The 25177-nt window shown below is 43.7% G+C and overlaps 1 long non-coding RNA gene across 2 annotated transcripts; it reads left to right on the top strand.

Moving 5' to 3' along the window:
- The first annotated feature begins 1377 nt into the window (after positions 1-1377).
- Positions 1378-5209, top strand: LOC147828696 (uncharacterized). Of its 2 annotated transcripts, none has more exons than XR_015450333.1 (4): positions 1378-1701; positions 3058-3245; positions 3840-4448; positions 4677-5209. It is a non-coding gene; the product is annotated as an uncharacterized LOC147828696 (long non-coding RNA). The 2 variants fall into 2 exon arrangements; XR_015450334.1 differs by having other exon boundaries at positions 4268-4448; positions 4677-5199.
- Positions 5210-25177: the final 19968 nt, after the last annotated feature.

Here is a 25177-nt window from a genome sequence, read left to right as displayed (position 1 = left end):
CTCCGCCCCTGACAAGAAGCAGCACACATGAAACCCAGCCTGGTTTTGCTGTAATAAAGATTTATACTGAATGGTCCCAGCTCCATCCCCTCTAGAAAGGCAAACTCTCTACCACAGACACAAAGCACATAATCTGCTTGGGATGGGAGGCCAGGAGGGGATAGCAGTGGCCACAAGAAAAGTTCTTAGGTGATGTGTGAATGTGTTCTTTGGCGATCGATGACCTCCACAGCCCCACAAAGACTGCACCTTGCACTCACCATCTGCTGTCCCCTCACACTACGTCACAGCACTGAACACTGCACTTTGCGACTGAGTTCAGTATCTGAGCATGAATAGTTATCCATGTGTACCTGAAAGTGAAAACCTGCTATGACCCCTCCACTCAGGGACATCCAAGGGTTATAATTTGAAACTTTTTTGTCCTTGAAGTCCCAAGTTTGGGCCGGCAAACCCTGTTACAGGAGAGATGAAGGAAGACAAGAGAGACAGAGAATATCTTTGTTGGGGGCCAGAGGACTTCCTTGGAATGGAGTGAAGCCCTGAACTGACTCAAACCCCCAGGTTTATTGAAGAAAACACAGGCATAGAGTCCTGCTAAACACAAATGTGTCTTAGGTAGCAAGACAGACAGGCAAGACTGAATAATTAACTTTTATCTGATCATCCCCTAGGGAGTGTCCTTGTTTCCCCTAAAGTCTATCTCTGTCTGAGCTGACAAAACATCTCCTCTTAAACATGTTTTAGCTCCTTGGAGTTAGTAGTCTTCTGCCTCTAGTCAGCTCAAACAGACATTGACCATTGGGTGTTGCAAGGAACTCCACATTGAAGGAAAATTATGATGGACATGTCTGTAACATCTCCATAGTCCCTATTGGAATTGAACTCAAACTGAAGTCAATCCAAGAAAGAAAATCACCCTAAAATCCAACAGATCTCTAAGTGCTGACACTGAGGCCCATGTCTTAAGAGAGAATGGACCTTTTAGATGGAAAAGCACACTGCCCACTGTGCCTGCCACATCTTAAGCATTTATATATTTGTACATTAAAACTTAAAGTTCGTCGGGCCGGGGATTTAGCTCAGTGGCACTGCGCCTGCCTCGAGAGCGCAAGGTCCTGAGTTCAATCCCCAGTACCAAAACAAAAACAAAAGCAAAACCAAAAAATTTAAAGTGCATCAAACTCTAGCACCACACACAGGTTTTCTACTCTTCCATTGTTGTTTCTAAGGAGCCCACAGATTTATTCCAGTGTGAAAGGGAAGGGGGCCACAGGGTCTTCTTATCAGAGCAGGAGGCTCAGCTTATGGACCCTAGCACATGACCTCACTTCCTTGGCAACAGGTCCAAACAGAACTCGGAACAGTCTAGCGACGGTCGCCTAACAGTCACTCGGCTGGAGACAGTCAGCAGCGAACATGCTGTGCTGCTTTCCCAGGCCTCCAGGCCGCAGCCTCAGGACCCCGCCCAGGGAAAGCACTTGGGAGTGAGGGAGAGGATGGATCACTGGGTCCAGACGCTCCAGGCCACCGGCCAGGAACCTTCCTGCCCTCATGGGCAGCCCAGGGCAGGTCTCACCAGACCCAGCGACCACTGGCCCTGAGATGAGAGGGAGCCCAGGGCAGGTCTCCCTGGGCCTGGCCACCACACACTCGGAGCCACTGAGTCCAGGACAGGACCATTTAGGATTGGCCACCTCTGTGAGTCCCCTGCAAGACTCCCACCCTTCTTCCTCAGTGTCTGAGTGGTGGGGTGTGATAGGGGACCCAGTATGAGTGAAGTTCCTCCTGGGCAGGAACTGGTGCCGGGAGGCTGGGAGCCCGGGGTCCTGTCACATGGCCCCCATGGCAGGGCTGGCAGGAGGAGAAGGGCAGTGCCCACTGATGATCCACAGCCGGCAGAGCCATCTCCTGTCCTCGTGGGGCAGAAGCCTGTGACAGAGCTGTCTGTGTTTCGAGAGCACAAGGTTATCTGGGGCAGAAACCTCACAAACTGTGGTGAGGCAGAGCCTCGTGCTTCCTGCCAGCTGCGGGCACTGTCCCAACAGAGCTGCACACAGGACATCAGTCTGGAGCTGGTCACTGGGGCCTGTGTGCCCTGTGCTGGGACAGACACCGGGGCCCATGACAACAACAGGTTCCTGATCAGGCACAGGGTATGTGTGTGAGCAGAAGGGGTTCTGTACTGAGTCCACAGGACGACAGAGAGGACCCTTGGGGGACAGATAATACCTTCACTATCTCCATGCAGGGCTTGGTAAACAGGGGGCCAGGGTCCTGGTGCCGAAGGAATCCGGGCCCCTTGTCCTCAACCGACACATCCTCTCTGCTCAGCCTCCACCATGGCCAGGGGCAAGGTCACTGTCCACATGTTGGTGGGAACATCAGAAAAGGGACAAGGACACAGCGTCACTTCGATCCTCTCATAATTTCATTCTGTCATTTCACCTCCTTGTATCTCCTGGCCCAGGTGTCCATGTGGCACTCGTTAGATGTCCAAGATCCCCGGGCTAAATGACCTTCCACAAGGGAGCAGTGAACACAGCCGTTCAGCCTCACATGGGAAAGGAAGCTGGACCTGGCTCTTCCTGGGCCATTTCAACAGGAACCTGGGGAACATTCTGTGTGGCCTCATAAATGGCCCTGGGGTCCCAGGAGGAGCCTCTGTTTATTCATCTCTACCCTGGGAGGGGTCGCGGGACTCGTGCGTTGTTGCTCTTCACGCACCGATTTACATACAGCCTCTTCTCAGCTAACAAGCAGCCTGTATATGTTACTATTTCTAGGTGTCCCTTCCGAAATTTTTTTTTCTTTTGTACCGGGATCGAACTTGGGACCTTGCACTTGTGAGCCAGGCACGGTGCCACTGAGCTAAATCCCCAGCCCTCCCTTCTGAAATTTAGCTTTTAATATGAGGCTCATTGTTTTCAGCTGGGGCCTCCTGTGCTGCTCTGGTACGAGCCATTATGGACAATTTAGAGTTTGATCAAGTTTTAATCCACAAACCTTCCTAATGATTGAGACCTCATTCCATGTCTCCCCACTGTCCCATCACAGATTGGAAATCAGGTGGCGGAGAGCCTGTCACAGGCCTGCCTGGTGAGGATAGTGAAGACAGGCTGGTGGTGCACCCCATCGAAGCCCCTGGAGAAGCCCATCCCGGGTAGCTGCCCCGTCTGTGGCGTCTCCTTCCCAGACTCCTCCGGGATCTGCATCGCTTCCCTACATGACAGGATGCTGGGAAGGTGAGTTCTGCTCTCAGCAGCACAGTGAGCCTTGGCCACTGTGGCTCCAAGTCTTGGAATGAGCAAGCACCTGCCTCAGCCTCAGCCTCAGTTTGCAACTCGGAACAGACAGGTGCGAGGAGAATCATACCACGATTGTAGGATGAAATGGGATCTCTGTCATAAATGTCCACCCTGGCCTTGGCCCTGTGGAAGACAAGCTGATTCTTACAGATGATTTTCATCCCCACTGGGAAGCTTTGCCTCCCCTACACTGACCCCTGCCATTGGGAGAAAGGTGTTGTGTTCACTGTGCAGGAGATTGCAGAGTCACTCTATGGGGTTCAGGGTGGGCACAGCACAGGAATCCTTGGGGGATGCAAAGGGCCCAGGCCCACTCAGAAGAGCGGGTGGGTACATCAGTGAACAAATGTACATGAAGACACCCTATTTGCAGACACTTTTCTGGGCACTGACCATGGTCAGATAACCAGAGCAGATGCGACCCCTGCCCTCTGGGATTCCAATGCTATTTGGGGCCCATACAGTCACCCTGGCCAGCAGAGCAGGCATTACTCACATTGCAGTAGATGAGACCCCTCCTGGCCTCCCTAGATGTGGATTCACAACAGTGCAAGAGGAGCCCAGAGGAGGCACAGACATTGGGCACCACATCGCTACATGAGCGAAAGCCTGAGGAGAGGAAGGGTGGAACAGTTGCAGAGTGTCTCTCACTTCTCAGATAGTGAGTTATGGAGCAGCAGCCCTGTGCCCTTGAGTGCAAGCAGAGAGCAGATGCCAGTCTCTGTCCTCGTGGAGCTGACAGTGGGGACAAGCAGAGAGACAGTGTCTCAGGCTGCCCTGAGGAAGGCAGAGGTGGTCACAGCACAGAACAAGGACTGCCTCCCATGGAACCTTCTCTCAGGCTCTCAGGACTGCCTGGGCCAGGACTGCTCCACTGGACATGGGGAGAGGATGGGGCCAGACCATGCACAGACTGGGCAGGAAGCTCATGTGTCCATTGCTGTGGGTGCCCCGAACAGGTAGTGTGGGAGGAAAGGCCAGGCCTCTCATTCTGCTGTCCACCTGCCTTCCCCGGATCCACGTCTTCTGTCCTTGACTCATCGCTGGAGCTGCACTCCCAGGAGAATATCCTAGCTGAACTCCTGGGCCAGCAAGAGCAAGCTGAGCCCATGGAGGCAGAGCCCATCGATGAGGAAAGGGGTATGGGTCTGTGTGCATGTGGGTAGGGGATGGGCCTTTGGACACAGAGAGAGCTTCCGGGTTCTGGGTGACCCGGGAATACTGAGACCCTCAGCAGTTGGTGGGTGGATGCAGGCTGAGAAGACTTCCTGGGGGTGGCTGTGTGCACAGAGCTCTCTGGCAGGCAGCAGGAAGGTTTGGTCCCAGGAAGGAGCATGGACAATTTGTGATGATTTTTTTCTCTTGCAGCTGCAGGGCCAGCTGCAGCCCAAGCTGAAGTCCCACCTGTAGAGCTTGTGCCAGCTCCACCTGCAGCTCCCTCCCCAGCTCTGGCACCACAGCCAGAGGCAGCGCCAGGAACCCCTTCTCCACCAGCTGCACAGCTGGGGATCCTGGTGGTTGCACGGCGGGCATCAGCTCCTGAGCTCCAGAAGGGGCAAGCTCCTGCCCCACCCCTGCCATTCCCCTCCATTACTCTTGGTCATGTTTTGGCATATAGTTTTGCTCTTATTTTCTGGGTTTATGTAAATAATAGAACTATTTTTTAAATAAAAGATTTTGGTTTTGTTCTAAACAATCAGCTTGGTGGCATGAAGTGCCTTCTCAGTGCTGTGCCCCTGTCACCGCTGTCCAGTTCCAGAGCATTTTCCTCAGTGCTGTACCCGTAAGTGATTCCTCCCCTCTCCCCTGCTGCTATTCCCGGGCCACCACTCATGTTAGGACCCTGTCATTTACCTAGTCTACATGACTCACAGTACTGCAATCCCTGTTCTCTTTGGCCACAGAATCGTGGCAGGGACTGATGAATCTTGTTTTCTGTAGAAGGGAAAATCCTAGATAGATCCTATCCAATTTTCATTCACCTATTCAGTAAGTCATCCAGGTGTTGTTGTCCACCAAGAAGTATTTATTGCAGTGAAATAATCTAATATAAATGAAGGATGAGAGAAAGGACATAGCCACTGTCATCCCACCAGGAACAGTGACTTTGCCCTAAGGTGCTCCCCCTTCCTGTCTTCATCTTAGAGTTCATTCAGGTCTGTGTGTCTTCGCTGTTGTGTGGGGGAGTGTGTCAGGCCACAGCTCTTTTGTCGTCCCATTTACACACTGGGAACATGTGGACACAAAGAGTTCACTGCCCTACTGAACTCTGCAATTTGAGTGAGAATTTCCAAGGAAACGTGAGTTCAAAAGGCACTGGCAGTGAGGGACAATGCAGCCTTTTAACCTGGATCTGAACTGCAGGGGACTTCAGCCCAGGAGCTGGGGACAGACTGCTGCATCTATTAAGAAGCTACCTGAGCACGCAACGAACTCGGCTGCCTTCGAGTCCCACTCAGGTGGCCATGACTCCAGTCTCCCAGCAAAAAAGAGGAATAGAGGTGGGGATGTTGCAGGCCTCAGAATGGAGAGCAGGGGCTGGGCAGCCCAGGTGGACGGAGCCACCTTAGGGCTCTGAGGAAGGCCCGTGTGGGGAGCTGGTGGGTGGGCCTGAGCTGGCCCAGGGCTCTGGGGATCAATTCTCCCTGGGGAGTGTGTGGTTCATGAGGTCAGTTCCCAGGAGGAGCCAGCCTGGCTTCCCCGTCAGGCCAGCAAGCACTAGACGCTGTCCTGAAGACTCTCAGGGGACCTGGATCCTCCTCAGCACTATGCAGGTGGATCTTGTCGCACTCTCAGGCAATCCCAGGGAGGCCGGGTGCTTAGGAAGCACAGAGGAGGGAAAGTGAGGCCTTGTCCCAATCCCTCCGTCCCAGCTGGCCGGTGGCTTTGGGGACTTACATGGCTCATCAGAAAAAGAGGCCATGAAGACCCCTCGGTGACTAGCTGCTCTTTGGGCCTGGGTGTCCCTGACCATGAGTATTATGGGTGCAGAGTTATGAGGAGTGTGGCCCCTCTCAGCCCACTGTGCAGAGCCCACCCTGCAGCTCCGTGTGCAGCCTGTGAGTCTCCAGAGGCGTGTGTGTCTCTGCGCTGTACTCAGATCTCTGTGAGGCCTGAGGGGCATCCTAAGGGGCCCCTCTGTGTCGGCCTGGCAGCTCAGCACCTCTGCCTTAGGCCTCCCTTGTTGCCTGCTTTGGTGAAGCACACAGCCATCTAGAGGACGGGGGACCCAGGTTCCACTGCACACAGAATCGACTGTCAAAGCCCTTCCCGTGCACGCCCCAGACAACTACCACAGATTCCCTCCCAAGACGCCACCTCAGGGGGTCACAGCAGCACATTCTGCCCTAATCCATTTGTTAATCAGGTATTTAATATGCCTGAATGTCTGAGCCCCGACCCTCTTGACATTCTACCTCTGAAGGGGAGGGTAAATTAGGTTTGTCATCCTGATCCCCTCATGGAGAGGAGCTGGTAAGTGGGGCGCTTCACTTTTGTCTTTCTTTCCCTGTTATCCTTTAGGGATGTTTTAGGATTACTTCCCTCACATACACACCACACTCTCCATGCCCTTTGTCCCAAACCACTTTTGGGATAGAGCACCATGAATGTGAGATTACTAGGCTGCATAATGCACCGGTTTTATATCAATATTTTCAGTGTTGTCCTAAGAGGTAATCCCAGTTTTATCCTAGATGCATTGATTTATATAATGCATTTCAGATGTTGTGTTACTTTTTCTCTGGTTGCTGAGGTGAAATATCTGACACCCAAAGGTAAAGGGGAAAGAACTTATTTAGCTCACAGTTTGTAGACGTTTCAGCCCATAATTGGCTGGCTCTAAGGCAGAATGGCAAGAGGCAGAAGGGCATTACAGAGGAGACAGTTCTTGGCAGACAGGAGACAGAAAAGCAGCAAGCAACAAGAGATAAGACCACAGTTCTTTCTGTCCCTTATGTCTTACTCAGGCTACCCACATTTACACTTTTCGTCTTAGCATTGCACAGTGAATCAATCCTAGCATCACATCCTTGCTCCCAGCAGCAGAAACTCTAGATTCAGCTACCTTTGAAATGTCTCCACATATGACTGCATGAGAGTTTCGATGGGCATCTAGACACAAAATATTATTGTAGGTTTTTCTCCCTTGCATTGCTTTTCTTTGAATGGTTTTAATTTCTGTATGTTGTGTATGTTTGATAATAAAGCTATTTTTAAAAAACACTTCAAAGAGAAGTTTACTCTCATTTTTATACCTTTATGCTTCTATAGGAGGGGGAAACAGCAAGTGTAGTCACTGGGGAAACAGCCATCAATCTAAACATAATTACATAAGCAAAGGGGCAGTGACGGGGGTGGGGGGGAGCAGGAGGTTTGGCAGGGCTTTCTGAGATGGCCTTGCTCTACTGAGTTTGCATTACAGTAGTGACTATAGCTACAATATATCTCTCTAAGCAAACATAGTTACACTGTTAACCCATAGTTACCCATTTCTACAGCAGGAGACAGTTTTCACCCTCAATAAAAGTAAAAATTAGCTAGTATTAAAAACTTCAGACCATGCCAGAAGGTATATTCTCCCATACTAAAATTTTCAATTGTAGTTTTCAAGTCATCAAAAGTTTCAATGGTTCTCCCATACCAATCATTTTCAATAGCTGCATTATTTTTATTATTAATTGAAAGCACTTTATTTAATTAGTGTCCTGTGAATGCTTAGGCCTCAGCTTGCTTCTTTTTGTACTTTTATTATAAATAATATTGTTTTGGGAAGTTTTGCATATAGACATTTGCACATTTCTCTAATCCTTTCCTTATTTCTGGAATATTTTAATACTGTATTAGTATAAGGGTAATATATATGTATTATAGAAACTTTTGAAATAATAAATAATATCTTTATCTGAGGCCATTGGGACCAGCAGACGACTGGCTAAATGAAAAAGTCGGTAAAACAATTATTTAAAAAGATGAATTTTATGTAAGATACAATTACAATGTTATTTAAACTGCTCCAGAGCATAGTAAAATAAATATCCAAATTATTTTATATAAAGTGAACATAACATTGACAACCATATGCAACAATAATTTCACAGGCAATCCTGGATCCGTTTTATTTATGAACATCAACACAACAACACAAAATATTAGTAACAGGAATTTAGTAGCACATTAAAGAATAACATTAACTATTAGGGTTTGTTCCAGCAACGAAGGACTCTTCAAAATGGAGAAATTTATGGGGCTGGGGATTTAGCTCAGTGGTTCCACCGCCTACCTTGCAAGCACAAGTTCCCGAGTTCGATCCCCAGTACCAAAAAAAAATAGTATCTCTACCACAGATACCAAGAAGGTCCAAAATCAATTTCAGATGGATGAAAGACTCAAGTATAAGAATTTAAGAGAAGGAAGCACACTGCTGTGCAAGCACAAGGACCCAAGTTCGATCCCTGGTACCAAAAAAACAAAAACAAAAACAAAAACAAAGAGAAGAAAGCATGGAGATATTTTCATCCTGTAATGGAGAAGGAATTGCTAAGAATGACAGAAACTCAGAAGTCTTAAAAAAAAGTTCAATAAATGGAGCTATATCAAAATGTAAAAGTTCATTATGACAACAATCACCATAAGGAAATTGAAATTCAAAACAACTGAGGGAAAGTGTTACATAAAGAGCTCCTACCAAACAATTAGAAAAGTATCACTCAACAACAACCAAAAGGAAAAAAAGATATCAAGTATAGAAGGAAGACAAAAAAAGCTTTTAAGCACATGAAACTATGCTCAATTTCACAGGTAGAAAATGAAAAAACAAACTATAAACAAATGTCTTAGTTACTTTTCTCATTGCTGAGACAAAATACCTGACAAAAGTTGAAAGAAGAAAGGTTTATTTTGTTTCACAATTTGTATAGGATTCAGTCCATAGTTGGCTGACTCCGAGGCAGGGTGGCATGGCAAAGGGACATCGCAGAGGAGAAACAGTCTGTGGCAGAGCAGGCAGGAGGCAGCAAGCAGCAAAGCAGCAACAACAACCTCCCTTTCTCTTTTATCCCATCCAGGCCACAACCCTTTTGGATGATGCCATCCATACCCACAGTGGGCCTTCCCATTATCTCCATCCTGAACTATGCTAAACCAATCATGGACTAATTTAGTGCCACATACCCTTACTTTCAGTATCACACAACCTAGATCCAGCCAACTCCAAAAAGCCTCACCTATGGGTGTATGAGACTTTGAGGGCCATCTAGATACAAGTAATAACAACAAATATCATTTTATATGTCAGTATGGTAGATCTCAAAAATTTGCTAACCTACTGTGGAAGTGAAAGTGAGGGGAAAATAAACACTCTTTCGCACACTGCACAGAGTGCAAACTGGCACAGTGACTAGGAAGGGTACCTTGGCATCATCTATCAACATTATAGATATGAGCATACTGTCACCCAGCAATGCATTTCTAGGACTCTGGCCAACAAATAGCTCTCAACTATGCAAATGGCATACATTTCTGTGGCAAAGTCACTCATCATAGCATTATTTGTAATCATGAAAGTCTGGAAATAATCTAAACACCAATAAAATTTGGGTAACAAATTGTGGTACATTCATATTATGGAAAAATATCAGGCAACTATTTATATTAAAAAACTCCATGTTTACTCAGGCTGTTCTCTCAGAGAATGGCAAATTGCAGAATCATTTGTGTAAAAAAAGGGAGGAAACTAATATATTCACGTTTTGCTTGTTTATGCATAGAATATTTTGGAATGGGCTACCATAACAAAGTACTGCCTGCTGGGTTTTGTTTTCTAAGTCAGGGTTTATTAAGTAGTCCTGGCTGGCCTTGAACTTGCTGCGTAGCCCAGGTTGACCTCGAACTTCGGAGTAACCACCTACCAGTCATCATCCTGTGCTATCCTTGTCAGCCAATGCAACTGTAACATTGCAGCAACACTGCAACTGTAACATTACAGTTTGGTGTAACCTACTTCTTTTTTTTAATGTTAAAAAACTCAGACCTCTGAGAAGGCATTTTGGGCTTTATTATTCTGGATGGCTAAAGTTGTGTTTTCTCCCTGGGTGGCCATCTACATTTTGTCTCAACTAAACTCCTCTCATATTTGTTAAGCCTTAACCTGCCTTTTAGGTTCACAGTACACACACACACATACACACACACACACACACACACACACACACACACACACACCCCTCTGTGCAGGAGAAACACATATATTAAAATAACTGGGGGAAGCATTCCTGGAAAGACTGGAAAGACCAAGGTAGCCAAATTCACATGATTTGCTAGGTTGAGAGCTGGGCCTCAGATTACCCTTCTGCTTGAAGATTCCTTCCAATGTGCTACTATTATTCTCACATCTCTTTGAACATGTTTATTGCTTTCATTTTTTGTCTTTTCCTGATACTGGGGATTGAATTCATGACCTTGCACTTGCAAGTTTACTGCTTTCATCACTTCAGGGTGTCTGAGCATTTTTTTCTGGTGCTGGTGATTAAATTCAGCCCCTTCCATTTAACTACACCCCCCCACACACACCTCTAGCCCCTTGTTAATTTTGTTTGAGACAGGTTCTCGCTAAGCTGCTAAATTAGCAGGCTCAAAGGCCTGGCTCAAATTTGTGATCCTCCTGCCTCAGCCTCCCACAATTCTGGGACTCTAGGTGTGTGGCGAATTTTCGTTTTAATGCTTGAAAGTAAGTCCTCCAGACTTTGGGTGATGGGGACCTTATGCAAGATTAATGATGCTTTGTCAAACAAGAATGCACTCTTTTACCAATACACAATACAAGACCTCGTAAGGAGTCCACCACTTCTACCTTGCAAAGTGTGAAAGACCTGGAAACTGTTCAATCTAAAATTACTGCTTTACTAGTTTTCTTAGACAAATCTGAAAGAAAACCTGGAAAAAGTACCATTACTGTGTATCTCTTAGGTAAGAAGAAAATAATTTTTGGAGAGGTACTCTCACATGCTCGACAATAAATAGCAACTCCTGGAACAACAATGCACAAATACGATTCCTACTTACGGGTTAGATTCCAAGGGCAGGCTCCTATAGGAATGGGACAAGGGATAGTAAAGTTTGATAAAAAAAAGAAAGATCCGAGCATCTCAATCTTGTCATCAGTAAATGGAGTGTCATGGACTAGTAGTGTGTAGTAGATTTCCTTTCTTCAGGACTCTGCTCTAAGATTTTCCAAATATTTCATCCATTTGCATGCCATGGCCATCCTAGAATGGCTAGTTGGGGCAGAGCAGATCATTTTTCTTACTTGTCAGATGAAGAAGCTGAGACTCAAGAGCTGAGTCACTGGGCCAGGACCATCTGCCGTCTTCATCTGCTTGTGCTATGAGAACAGAGTACCACAGACTGGGTAATTCGTACACTGTGGAAATTCACTTCTCTCAGTTTTGGAGGCTAGAAACGCCAGAGTTCAAGGCCCTGACTGGTGGGGGCCCAGTCTCTCTGCGTCCAAGATGGCGCTGTGTTGCTGCAGCATCCAGAGGGGATGAAGGCTGTGTCCTCACAGGGCAGAAGGCAGAAGGGCAGAAATAGCTGAACACTGTGTGAAGCCTCTATTTTAAAAAATAAGGGCTTCATTGTAATTCACAAGGTCTTTATGGTCTAATCACCTCTTATCTAATCATCTTTTAAATGCTCCCATCTCTTAATATTACCACAGCGGCTTTTAAGTTTCAACACATGAATGGGGGGTGGGGGTGTTCAGGCCATAGCACCTGGAAAGGAGTCTGTTTGGCATGGTCAACTGATTCTGAGTTCAGTGACATTTCCACTACATCATACTCATTTCTTTATCTCTGGAGCAGCTGCTACAGTATTTGATGCTAGGAGCTGGGGATGCAAACTGAAGAGGCTCCTGCTCTCTGGGGCTGGCAGCTGCCCTGAAAGGCAATTGCTTAGAGAGCCATGGTCAGTGCCCTGCTGGAGAGAGAAATAACAGCAAGAGGACAGGTAAGTGGGGAGCACTGGTCAGGACAAGCTCCAGCAGAGCAGAAGCTCATCGCTGACCCTGAGTGAGGAAGGATGAGCTGGTGCTTCATATAAATAAAGGGTTCAGTCTCCAGCACCAAACGAAACCAAAGAAAAACCTCAACGTATTACTATTTTACAGTTCTCAAACTGATCTTTTTTTATTTGTTGTTATTCTGGTGTTTGAATCAGGGTCTCACTGTGTAATACAGGCTCGTCTTGTGCTCTCTATGGAGCCCACGTTGGTTTCAAACTCCTGATCTTCCTGCCTCAGCTTTCTAAGTCAAACTGACTAATCTTCAAGAGCCTGATGGCCCAAGAATTGACAAAGGTGTGGGGAGGAAATTACCACTTTTGTACCCTCTTGATTGGAAGACAAATTGGTATTGGAAAGCAGTTTGGCAATATTTAATGAAATTAGTGTGCATACGCTACAAAAGAACAACTACACTAATAGGTATATACCCTTGAAAACCTCCTGTATATATGCACACTCTTATAGCAGTATTGCTGGAGAAAAATTGTGGCTATAATCTTCACATCCATCAATAATAAAAATGGTGAAACAAATTGTATATTGCAAGAATGGAATTTCATGCAGGAATGAACTAGAGATACAAATATCAATATGGATGAATTTCAGAAGCAAATGTAAAAGGAGCAGCACAATATATGCACATACTTAGTTTTCATTGCACAAATCTTGCATATTTTTGTCGGGTTATCTAGGGAGTTTCCATCTCCTTTGAGTTCAAGTAAAATTCTTGACCCAGTTTTGCAAGATGTGCCACTTCTGGGGGTCCTCAGAATCCACTCTTTATGCCCTGCTTTGCTGGATCTGTGATCTGACATTAAACTTTCTGGATTTGTCTGAGAAAGTGACATGTGTGCTCAGATTTGAAGGGTGAGGTGGAGAAGTGCAGAAAGAAGAGCAGTTTACTCTCCTGCCCCTGAGCAGTGCAAGGTTACCCCTGTGCCAAACTGTGGGCTACTTCAAAGCGGGGCTGGAGACCACTTAGTCTGCTTATTAAAAATCAGATTTCAGGACCCCCTGAAGCTGATCTTTGCCAAGGGTGACGCACAGGGGGGAGGATGAAGCTAGGGGCTGGGCATGCATGGGACCGCACCTGGGGGACCACAGACCTCTGGGCAAGAGAAGCAGGAGGCACCCTGAGCCAGCTCGGAGCTAAGCATCAGACGAAGGAACAGAGAGGTTCCAAGGGGGGCCTGGCTCTTCCAGGCCCCGGGGAGAGGGGTGCTGGGTTGGCTCAGCTTGTAGGGCAACATGGGGTCCCCCAGCGTGGAGCTGACTGGTGACCAAGTGGGCTCTTCAGCAGGGCAGGTGGGAGGTGGAGAGAGGGGTGGGTGGCACACAGGTGGAAGAGCGCTTGTTCCTGGCCTCTAATCCACCCAACCGACCCCTCCTCTTGCCTAGACCATTGTTGTGCCTTTTCCCACCCCAGTAGGGTCTCCCTCTGTGCAGGGCAGGTATCCAGGGCAACAGCCCTTAGAGTTGGTCATAGAAAACTAAGATCAGAAGACAGACTGGTAGAGTCAAGGACCTGCAGCTCCCTGCATGATAGAACCTAAGCTTAACCTAAGTTGAGGACCTTCGTCTACCCTCTTTTTATTTGTTAAATTGATATTTGAAAAGAAAATTAAATGTGTATATTTATTTATTTATGCATTCATTTAAAGGTGAATGTTCCTCTTTGATCCAGAATGTCTTGAAGGGAAAGGCAGCTGAGCGAGGTGCCACACACCCTGATGGCCAGAGATTTGGAGCTGAGTGAGAATCCTGGCCTGCTGCTTATGTCTAATGTGGTTCTGGGAAGCTTGGTGTATGCGTCTCCTCACCAAACAGTGGGAACTATAGTAATAATTACTGCTCTCTCTCCCTCCCAGGCTTAGTGAGGGGCTGGTGTGCTGTTCTTCAGGGTGGAGGCTGCATGAGGGGTTGGTTATGCTTCCCAGTGTGTGCACAAAGGAAGCATTGCATCGCAGCAGAGGGAGGAAGCACATACTACAATTGTGTCAGTGCTTATTTGGTTTTTCAATCGATAAACCTTTAGCCGACCTTATCATAAAAAGGAAAGAAAAGGCTCAAATCCATGCAATTAAGAATGAAAAAGGTGAAGTCACAACAGACCCAGCAGAAATCCAGAGGATCATCAATACCTACTTCGAGAACCTGTACTCTAATAAAATGGAAAACACAGAAGAAATGGAGAGATTACTAAATACACACGAATTGCCAAAGTTAAATGAAGAAGGTATAGAAGTTCTAAACACCTGAATTACAATGAGCGAAATTGAAAATGTAATAAAAAATTGACCAACAAAGAAAAGCCCAGGTCCTGATGGCTTCACTGCGGAATTCTACAAGGCATTTAAAGAAGAACTATCACCATTACTCTTTAAACTCATCAAGGAAATTGAAAGGGAAGCAAGGCTTCCAAAGTCATTCCTGGAAGCAAGTGTTACTTTGATTCCAAAACCAGGGAAAGACCCAACCAAAAAAGAGAACTGCAGGCCAATCTCCCTAGTGAACACAGATGCAAAAATCCTCAACAAGATACTGGCAAACAGAACACAGAGGGTCATCAAGAAGATCATACGCCCTGACCAAGTCGGACTTATCCCAGGGATGCAAGGATGGTTCGACATATGTAAATCAATAAATGTAATACACTATATTAACAGAGCCAAGGACAAAAACCAAATGATCATCTCAATAGATGCAGAAAAAGCATTTGACAAAAGCCAACATCCATTCATGATAAAAACCCTACAGAAAATTGGAATAGAAGGTCTTTATCTCAACCTGATTAAGGCTATCTATGAAAAACCAACAGCCAACATCATACTAAATTGTAAAACTGAAAACTTTCATGCTAAAATCAGGATCAAGACGAGGATGCCCACTGTCACCATTCCTGTTCAATATAGTCCTGGAAACATTAGCCATAAAAATTAGAAAAGAGAAAGAAATAAAAGGAATAAAGGTAGGAAAGGAAGAAGTTAAACTGTCACTATTTGCTGATGATATGATACTTTACATAGAAGACCCAAAAAACTCGGCCAAAAGACTTCTAGGCTTAATTGACAGACTCAGTAGAGTAGCTGGATATAAGGCCAACACTCAAAAAACAATAGCCTCCTTATACACAAATAACAGACTCATTGAGAGAGAAATTAGGGAAACAATCCCTTTTACAATAGCATCCCCCCAAAATGAAATATCCAGGAATCAATCTAAGGAAGGAAGCAAAACACCTCTACGCTGAAAACTACAGCACTCTGAAAAAGGAGATCAAGGAGGATTTGAGAAAATGGAAAGACATCCCTTGTTCCTGGGTAGGAAGAACCAATATAGTGAGAACGGCCATACTTCCAAAACTACTATATAGATTTAAAGCAATGCCGATTGAAATTCCAACAATATACTTCACAGAACTAGAGAAAACAACCCAAAAATTCATTTGGAACCAGAAGAGAGCTAGAATAGCAAAAGCAAGTCTAGGCAACAGAGACATGGCATGGGGTATCACAATCCCCAACTTGAAACTATACTACAAAGCTGCTGTGATAAAAACAGCATGGTACTGGCAAAGAAACAGACCCAAGAATCAGTGGAATAGATTAGAAGATGCAGAAACAAATCCAGACACACTCAGCCACCTCATCTTCAACGAAGGAGCCAACCACCCTCATTGGAGGAAAGATAGCCTATTTAATAAATGGTGTTGGAAAAACTGAATTTCAACCTGCCAAAGAGTAAAACTAGACCCATACCTATCACCATGCACTAAAATAAGATCAAAGTGGATTAAAGATCTAAATATTAAGACAGAAACACTAAACTTGCTGAAAGATAAGTTAGGTAGAACTCTTGAAGGCACTGGCATAGGAAAAGACTTTATGAACCAAACCTCAATATCACAGGAACTAGCACAAAGAATCAACTACTGGGATCTCATCTCATTAAAAAGCTTCTGTGCTGCAAGAGAAACCACCAACAGAGTTAAGAGACAACCTACAAGGTGGGAACAAATTTTCAGCAGCTGTACCTTAGACAAAGGACTGCTACCTAGAATATATAAAGAACTGAAAAAAAATCAGACCCCCAAATTCAAAGACCCAATTCAAAAATGGGCATCTGAAATGAACAGACATTTCTCAGACAAAGAAGTAAAAGCACCAAATAAATAGATGAAAACATATTCAACATCACTGGTCATTCCAGAGATGCAGATGAAAACAACACTGAGATTCCACCTCAGCGCAGAAAGAATGGCTGCTATCAAGAAATCATCCAATAACAAATGCTGGTGGGGGTGTGGGGAGAAAGGAACCCTTCTCCATTGTTGGTGGGAGCGCAGACTGGTGCGACCACTGTGGAAATCAGTATGGAGATACCTCAAAGAACTAGTGCCAGAGATCCCATTTGACCCAGCTATTCCCCTGCTGGGCATCTTCCCAAAAGAATTAAAAGAACCATACCACAGTGATATATGTGCACCCATGTTTATCGCAGCATAGTTTGTAATAGCTAAAGCTTGGAAACAGCCCAAGTGCCCATCAACTGGAAACTGGGTAAAGAAGATGTGTTTTTTTTTATAAAATGGAGTACTACTCAGCCATAAAGAATGAGAAACTAGAGACATTTATAGCTAAATGGATGCATATTGAGGCCATCCTCTTAAGTGAAATAAATAGGACACACATGTGTAAATACCAAATAGTGTCTCTAGTGTGAGAAACAAGGATTAAAACAAACAATTGATCATTTGAAATAGGAAGAAAAGGTCCAAAGGGGTAGGGTTGGCAGGAGGGGAAGGGGAGAGATCAGAGTCACAGGCTGGAATCTGGAAGGAATCCATATATAGATTGTGCTTAAAACTGCAGGAAGAGATGTAGATAGAGACTAGGCTGGAGCTCTCCAGTGGGTTGGGAAGGAAGAGTCATTGAGACTAAAGGAGAGAAGGGTGTGTTTCCAGAAGAAGCACATACAGCTATCTACAGTACACAGTACTCGATAGTGATCAATGACTGTTACTGTTTTATGTACTTAGCATAACATGCTATGCTTTTCATCCTTTAGAGCATAATCCTACCTATATGGAAGAGTTTACTGAAAAACAGTGTGCTGCTATGCCAGTGGTAGCCTCATGTATCTCAGGTTTAACTGCATATTTGGATAATATCAAGGGGCCATCACAGGTGATTGACATATACCTTCTCAGTTTGCACTTAGAAGTTGGCACTCTGTGTGGTACTTTGCGATACAAACGGATGAAATTGCCTAATAACATATTTCTCAGATTATATTTCCATCACATGTCACATGACTGTATTGAAATTTAAATTAAAAAATTTGGCCTATGTGGAATCTACCAGCTAATTAGAATTTTTTCCAGACCATTATTTGTTCAATATTAGTTTTGAAAATCTTTCTAAAACAAATCACATCCTTTGATATCTTGTTAATGCTTGAGATATTTTTTTAAATTATATGGAAAAATGTTTACGTACTTTTCAGTTTTGCTTCGGTTGAGTTCTATTATATTTGAATATTATTATAGTTTTTTTCCCTTGCATTGCTTTTCTTTGAATAATTTTAATTTTTGAATATTGTGTGTTTAGTGAATGATAAAAAAGTTGTATATGAAAAAAAAAAAGAAATCAACCAATAACAAATGCTGGCAGGGGGGTGGGAAGAAAGGAACCCTTCTCCACTGCTGGTGGGAGTGCAGACTGGTGCAACCACTGTGGAAATCAGTGTGGAGATACCTCAAAGAACTAGGATTAGAGGTCCCATTTGACCCAGCTAGTCCCCTGCTGGGTATCCTCCCAAAAGAATTAAAAGAATCATACCACAGCGATATATGTGCACCCATGTTTATAGTGGCACAGTTTGTAATAGCTAAAGCTTGGAAACAGCCCAAGTGCCCATCAACTGGAAAATGGATAAAGAAGATGTGGTTTTTATATAAAATGGAGTACTACTCAGCCATAAAAAATGAGAAATTAGAGACACTTATAGCTAAATGGATGCACATTGAGGCCATCTTCTTAAGTGAAATAAATAGGACACACGTGTACATACCAAATAGTTTCTCTAGTGTGAGAAACTGAAAGGGTAAATAAGGGTTAAAATGATTAAAATGAATAATTGATCATTTGAAATAGGAAGAAAAGGTTCAAAGGGGTAGGGGTGGTTGGATAGGAAGGGGAAAGGAAAGAAGGGAAAGGAAAAATTATGAGAAAAGAAAAAAATGGAAACAAAATCTATGTAAATAGGGAAGGGTGGAGGGGGTGAAGGGAGCACAGGGAATGGGGAAAAAATAAGAACCAAGATACATCATGTACAGGTACAAGTACCCAATGATAAATGTAAACGTATTGTAAACCTAAAATGTACCAATAAAAGAATTTAAGAAAAAAAAATAGGCCTGATAAGACGCCTCTGCCATCTCCCCACCAAGAGATGTCACTGTTCAGCCTCAAAAGGTCTCCCAGAGACACAGGTTCTCTTTCTTCTTTTTCCTTTCTCCTCAATCACAAAGGAAAGAAGTTTACCAGGAAAATGAATTTAGTGTTTGAAAAGAAGCTTTGTCTTCTAAATAGAGCAGACTTGGGCGGAGTGCTTCAAAAAAGTAAGCTGAAACAGGGAAACAATGTTCTCTGTAATCACCATGAAAGCTGATGTAGAGATACAGCTGCTTTTAAAGCCGCATGGAGGGCAGGCAGACTAGGGAAGAGACCAGCACCCTGAGAATTGAAGGGAAAGGCAGGTTTATTTGCTAGGAGCAGGCCCAGAGGAAGTCACCTTTCAGATTCTGAGCCCCGTTTTTTGTTTTGTTTTTTGTTTTTTCTGAGCCCCGTTTTTAAGTTTGTTTTCACATTTATCTGTTCTTTAGCCAGAGCAGGGAGCAAGCAGAATTTTACAGAGGCAGCAAAGGGTGGCAAAGGGAGGCAAAGGGTAGGGAAGTGCAGGTAATGCTGTTTCTACAGTTTATCTTTAAGACGCAGGGAGGTAGGCAGCTGTGTTTCAGCAGTTCATCTTCCAGGCACAGTGACCTTCGTGAGTTTAGCAAGAGGAGAAAGCCCTGAGACAGGAGGGACAACCCTTAGACTGTCACCCTTGAGACCGTCAGTCTCTGGCACGCTTTGAGACTGTCAGTCTCTGCTCTGTCTTTCGGGTGTTTTCCATTTCACTTTGCTTAAAACCAACAGTATAGACCAAAGCTTAATGGGGGCACAACTGGAAGGAATGATTGTGACATTTATTTTCTCAGAAGGCCCTTCTCAACCCCTCCTGTCAGTCCCTAGTTCTTCACTGTAGGCTTTGCATCTTCAAATAACTCAAGACTTAAACATTTACTTGTAATAAGATGTAAGGAGAACACATTGTTCTCTCTGTAAACCGGGGATGCTAGACTTGGGGGTTAGATATGGCTATGGGTAGAAAGAAGTAAGGGATGCAGTGCCTGCAAACACCCTGACATTGTATATAAATTCCATGTGCTTCTGTTACATTCTGGGAGATTCTATGGCTTTCATCAAATTCTTAAAGGAATTGTCAGTTAAAATTTGAGAAGTAATCATTTACAGCAAGTGTCTCCTCTCATTCACAAAGGTAGACAGACAGGGTCAGCAGAGCCAAGCAATGGGACAAGGTGACCATGGTCTTCAGCTCTCAAGTGGCAGACACAGCGTTGCCAGAGTGTGTGTCCTGGTTTTGGTTTAGATCGGGAGCACTTGGCCACAAAATCCATTTGTTCAGAAACATTTTCTCTGGGATGAAAACAGCAGCATGCTTTGTGGGACCAGAAAGACAGGGCGGATTATACAAATTCGCCCCAATTCCTAATGTACTTAGAATTCAGGAGTTATAATTCCTAATTCGTCAGATGGTTAGAAGGCATCAGGGAAATGATATATATAAAGCTTTTGGCACACGGGTCTGTCATAGAGTAGATATCAGACATTTTTGTTTTGTTTTGGTTTTGGTTTCTTTTACGTTGCTGGGGATTTAACACAGATAGAACCACACACGTGTTAAGCACATGCTTCACCTTTGAACTACATCCTCAGCCCAGAAATGTTTGGCTTTGTCCTTCTTTTTTTATCACCACACGAGGATTCCTCCACCATAGGGATGCTGAGGATGCACTGCTGCCAAGCTGGACTGGCTGACTCAGTCTGGGTTGGGAAACCAAAAGGAAAAACAGGCTTCCTCCAGGAATTCCCATCTGATTTGCAGGTCCCTCTCCATCTCTTGCTTGCAAACTCTGATGCACAGAGCATGCCTGAGAATCAATCATGGGGAGCCACAAGCCACGAAAAGACATCCTCTTTGTCCTCAGAGTTGCTGAACCGTAAAAGGGCAAACAGAACTAAAAATAAGTTAGCAGAAGCCACAGGGGATGGGCCACTAAGAGAATGCATATAAGAACACTTGAAAACAGGTTATGAGAGAAAGGACAAAGACATGTAGAGATGAGTTAGGAAGTATTCATGAAAGAAATAATTACTGGGCAATATTTTTAAGGTAGGAGAAGGGAGAAAGCTGAAAAGGAGGGAATACCATGAGGCAGGCTTAGGAGGGAAGTGGCCAGGGAGATTTGCAGGGCAGCAGCAGGGAAGCCACACTTGAGGGCCTGTGAAGAGACAGCATTTGGGTGTGGGGGTCGCAGACAGCTAATTGGTAGAGACCCTTGAAGCCATGATTAGGAGTTTTAATTTAATTCAAGAGGCAATTGGCACTATTGTAGACTTCTAAGAAGGGCAGTGATATGATCAAAATGGTGCTTGAGGACAATGATTCTTGCTGCGGGGAGCTGGGTGGATTAGATGGAGAACCTCCAGGGGAAAGCCGAGCTGAGACTGTTTCATAAATCCAGGTGTAAAGGGACGTGACTTGAAACAGGATTCTGGGCATGGGATGGAAGGAGAAAAACAGGAATCTGTTATGGGAAATTAACATTCATTCATTTCTTTTTAAAATCTGGCATTGCATTAGGCACCGGGATGCCATGGGAACAGGCACAGAAGTTGGAATGAGGAGAGACAGTTAAGCAATTATGATATGGAAAGATAAGTGCTGTGACCATTGCATCAGAGAAATTTGAGAGCACCTTGTAGGAGCAGCACCTGAGTCATGGGAAGGCACACAGGTAATCAGCAAAAAGATTTTTGTAATATTCTTTCTATAACCTTTTAAATTCTGTAAAATCTGTGGTAATGTCTTCTAGATCTTGATATTGTAATTTTAAAAATGTATAATTGATATTGTCTATTAGGAAGAAAAGGTCTAAAAGAGTAGGGGAAGTGGGAGGGGTAGGGCAAAGGAAAGAAGGGAAAAGAAAAAATATGAGAAAAGGAAAAAAACGGAAACGAAGTCTTTGCAAATTGGGAAGGGTGGAGGGGGTGAAGGGAGGGCAGGGGAAGGGGACAAAGATAAGAACCAAGATACTCAGGTAAAGGTACAAGATCCCAATGATGAATGTAACTATTTTATACCTAAAATGTACCAATAAACTGAATGGGAAAAAAACAAACAAAACAAACAAACAAAAAACCCCCAATATGCTGCATACAAGAAACACAATTAAAAAAGTAACTCAAAGAGTGAAAGTTAAAGGGTGGAAAACAATACTCCATGAGACAGGAACCTGTAAAAAAGCAGGAGTAGCTATCCTCTTGATTTCAAACCAACACTGATTAAGAGAGACAAAGAAGGACACTACATCCTTGTAAAAAGAACAATCCAAGAGGAAGACATGACAATCATAAACATATGTGCACCAAACACTAGTGGGCCCAACTATATTAAACAAATACTAACAGACATGAAAAGTCATATATGCACTAATACAATAGTAATGGGGGACCTCAGTACCCCACTGCCACAAATAGATAGAGTCAACTAGACAAAAATTAAGCAACAAAATATTAGAACTCAATCAAACTCTTGAACAAATGAACTTAACAGATGTTTACAGAGTGTTCCACCCCACCAAATCAGAATACACATTCTTTTCAGTTGCACACCGGTCGTTCTCCAAAACAGGCCACATACCCACTCATAGAACATGTTTAAGTAAGTGCAAAGGAATTGAAGTTATCCCCTGTGTATTATCAGGCCATAGTGCGATGAAATTGGAGATCAATAGCAAAAGAGACCACAAGAATTTAAATAAACACATGGAAATTGAACAACATACTTCTGAATAACCAATGGGTCACAGAGGAAATTAAAGAAGAAATCAGACAGTTCCTACAATTAAATGACAATGACAATACAACATATCGGAATTTGTGGGACACAATGAAAGCATTCTATTGGGGAAATTCATAGCAGTGAATACTCATATTAGGAAAACAGAGTGAGCTCAATTAAACAACCTGATGCTGAACCTCAGCATCTAGAAAAAGAAGAGCAGTTCAAACCCAAAGCTCATACAAGGGAGAAAATTATAAAGATCAACAGAGAAATCAATTCAATGGAGATGAAAGGAATGATATAAAAAAAATCAATGAAGCAAAGAGCTGGTTCTTTGAAAGAATAAAGAAAATTGAAAAACCCTTAGCCAAACTTATCAGAAAAAGGAAAGAAAAGGCCCAAATCCATCCAATTAGGAATGAAAAGGGTGAAATTACAATGGACCTAGCAGAAATCCAGAGGATCATCAATACCTACTTCATGAACTTATACACCAATAAGATGGACAACACAGAAGAAATGGACAGATTCCTAGATACATATGAATTACCAAAGTTGAATAAAGAAGACCTAAAAATTCTAAACAACCCAATATCAACCAATGAAATTGAAAATGTAATTAAAAACTTATCAACTAAGAAAAGCTTGGGCCCTGATGGCTTCACTGCTGAATTCTACAAGACATTTAGAGAGGAACTGCTGCCACTACTGTTTAAACTCTACAAGGAAATTGAAAGGGAAGCAATACTCCCAAATTCATTCCTGGAAGCAAGCATCACCTTGATCCCCAAAGCAGAGAAAGACCCAACCAAAAAGGAGAACTATAGGCCAATCTCACTAATGAACATAGATGCAAAAATCCTTAATAAGATACTGGCAAATAGAATGCAGAAGATCATCAAGAAGATCATACACCCGGATCAAGTGGGATTCATACCAGGGATGCAGAGATGGTTCAACATACCCAAATCAATCAATGTAATACACTATATCAATAGAGCCAAGGACAAAAGCCATATGATTATCTCCATAGATGCAGAAAAAGCATTTGACAAAATCCAACATGCATTTATGATAAAAACCCTACAAAAAATTGGAATAGATGGTCTCTACCTCAAACTGATAAAAACCAACAGCCAATATCATACTAAATGGTCAAAAACTGAAATCCTTCACACTAAAATCAGGAACAAGACAAGGATGTTCACTATCACCACTCCTGTTCAATATAGCTTTGGAAACATTAGCCACAGCAATCAGACAAGAGAAAGAAATAAAAGGAATAAAGATAGGAAATGAAGAAGTCAAATTGTCATCATTTCCAGATGACATGATACTCTACAAAGAAGACCCCAAGAACTCCACCAAAAGTCTTCTAGACTTAATAACCAAATTCAGTAAAGTAGCTGGATACAAGGTCAATACACAAAAATCAATAGCTTTCCTTTACATGAACAACAGACTCACTGAGAGAGAAATAGGAAAAAGAATTCCTTTCACAATAGCATCCACAAAACTGAAATACCTAGGAATCAACCTAACAAAAGAAATCGAAGACCTCCTCTCTGAAAACTATAGCACCCTGAAAAGAGAGATTGAAGAAGATATCAGAAAATGGAAAGACATCCCTTGCTTCTGGGTAGGAAGAATCAACATAGTGAAAATGGCCATACTTCCAAAACTGCTATATAGATTCCATGCAATCCCAGTTGAAATCCCAGCAGCATACTTCATGGACCTTGAGAAAACAATCCAAAAATTCATTTGGAACAAGAAGAGATCTAGAATAGTAAAAGCAATTCTAGGCAACAGAAACATGGCAGGGGGTATCACAACCCCCAACTTGAAACTATACTGCAAAGCTACTGTGATAAAAACAGCATGATACTGGCAAGGAAACAGACCCAAGGACCAGTGGAACTGACTAGAAGACACAGAAACAACTCCAGACACACTCAGCCACCTCATCTTTGACAAAGGAGCCAACTACCCTCACTGGAGGAAAGATAGCCTCTTTAATAAATGGTGCTGGAAAAATTGGATTTCAACTTGTCAAAGATTAAAACTAGACCTATATCTCTCACCATGCACTAAACTAAAATCAAAATGGATTAAAGATCTAAATATTAAAACAGAAACGCTGAACCCACTGGAACAGAGGTTAGGTTGAACTCTTGAAGACATTGGTGTAGGAAAAAATGTTATGAACAAGACCTCCGTTGCCCGTGAACTAGCACAAACAATCAACAAGTGGGATCTCTTCTTATCAAAAAGCTTCTGCACAGCAAGAGAAACCACCAACAGTGTGAAGAGACAACCCACAATGTGGGAAAAAATCTTCACCTGCTCTTCCTCAGACAAAGGTCTACTATCTCGAATCTATAAAGAACTTCAAAAGATCAGACCTCCCAAATTTATAGGCCCAATCCAAAAATGGGCATCTGAAATGAACAGACATTTCTCAGACAAAGAAGTAGAAATAGCAAATAAGCATATGAAAAAATGTTGACCATCACTGGTCAATTGAGAGATGCAAATGAAAACAATGCTGAGATTCCACCTCACTCCAGAAAGAATGGCTGCTATCATGAAATCAACCAACAACAAATGCTGG

Source organism: Heterocephalus glaber, unplaced genomic scaffold, assembly GCF_053883595.1.
Source record: "Heterocephalus glaber isolate CG9 unplaced genomic scaffold, H.glaber_assembly_v1.0 deba00000942, whole genome shotgun sequence".
Taxonomy (NCBI): domain Eukaryota; kingdom Metazoa; phylum Chordata; class Mammalia; order Rodentia; family Bathyergidae; genus Heterocephalus; species Heterocephalus glaber.
Note: the sequence above shows the minus strand (reverse complement) of the source record. Positions and strands in the feature narration are given on the sequence as shown.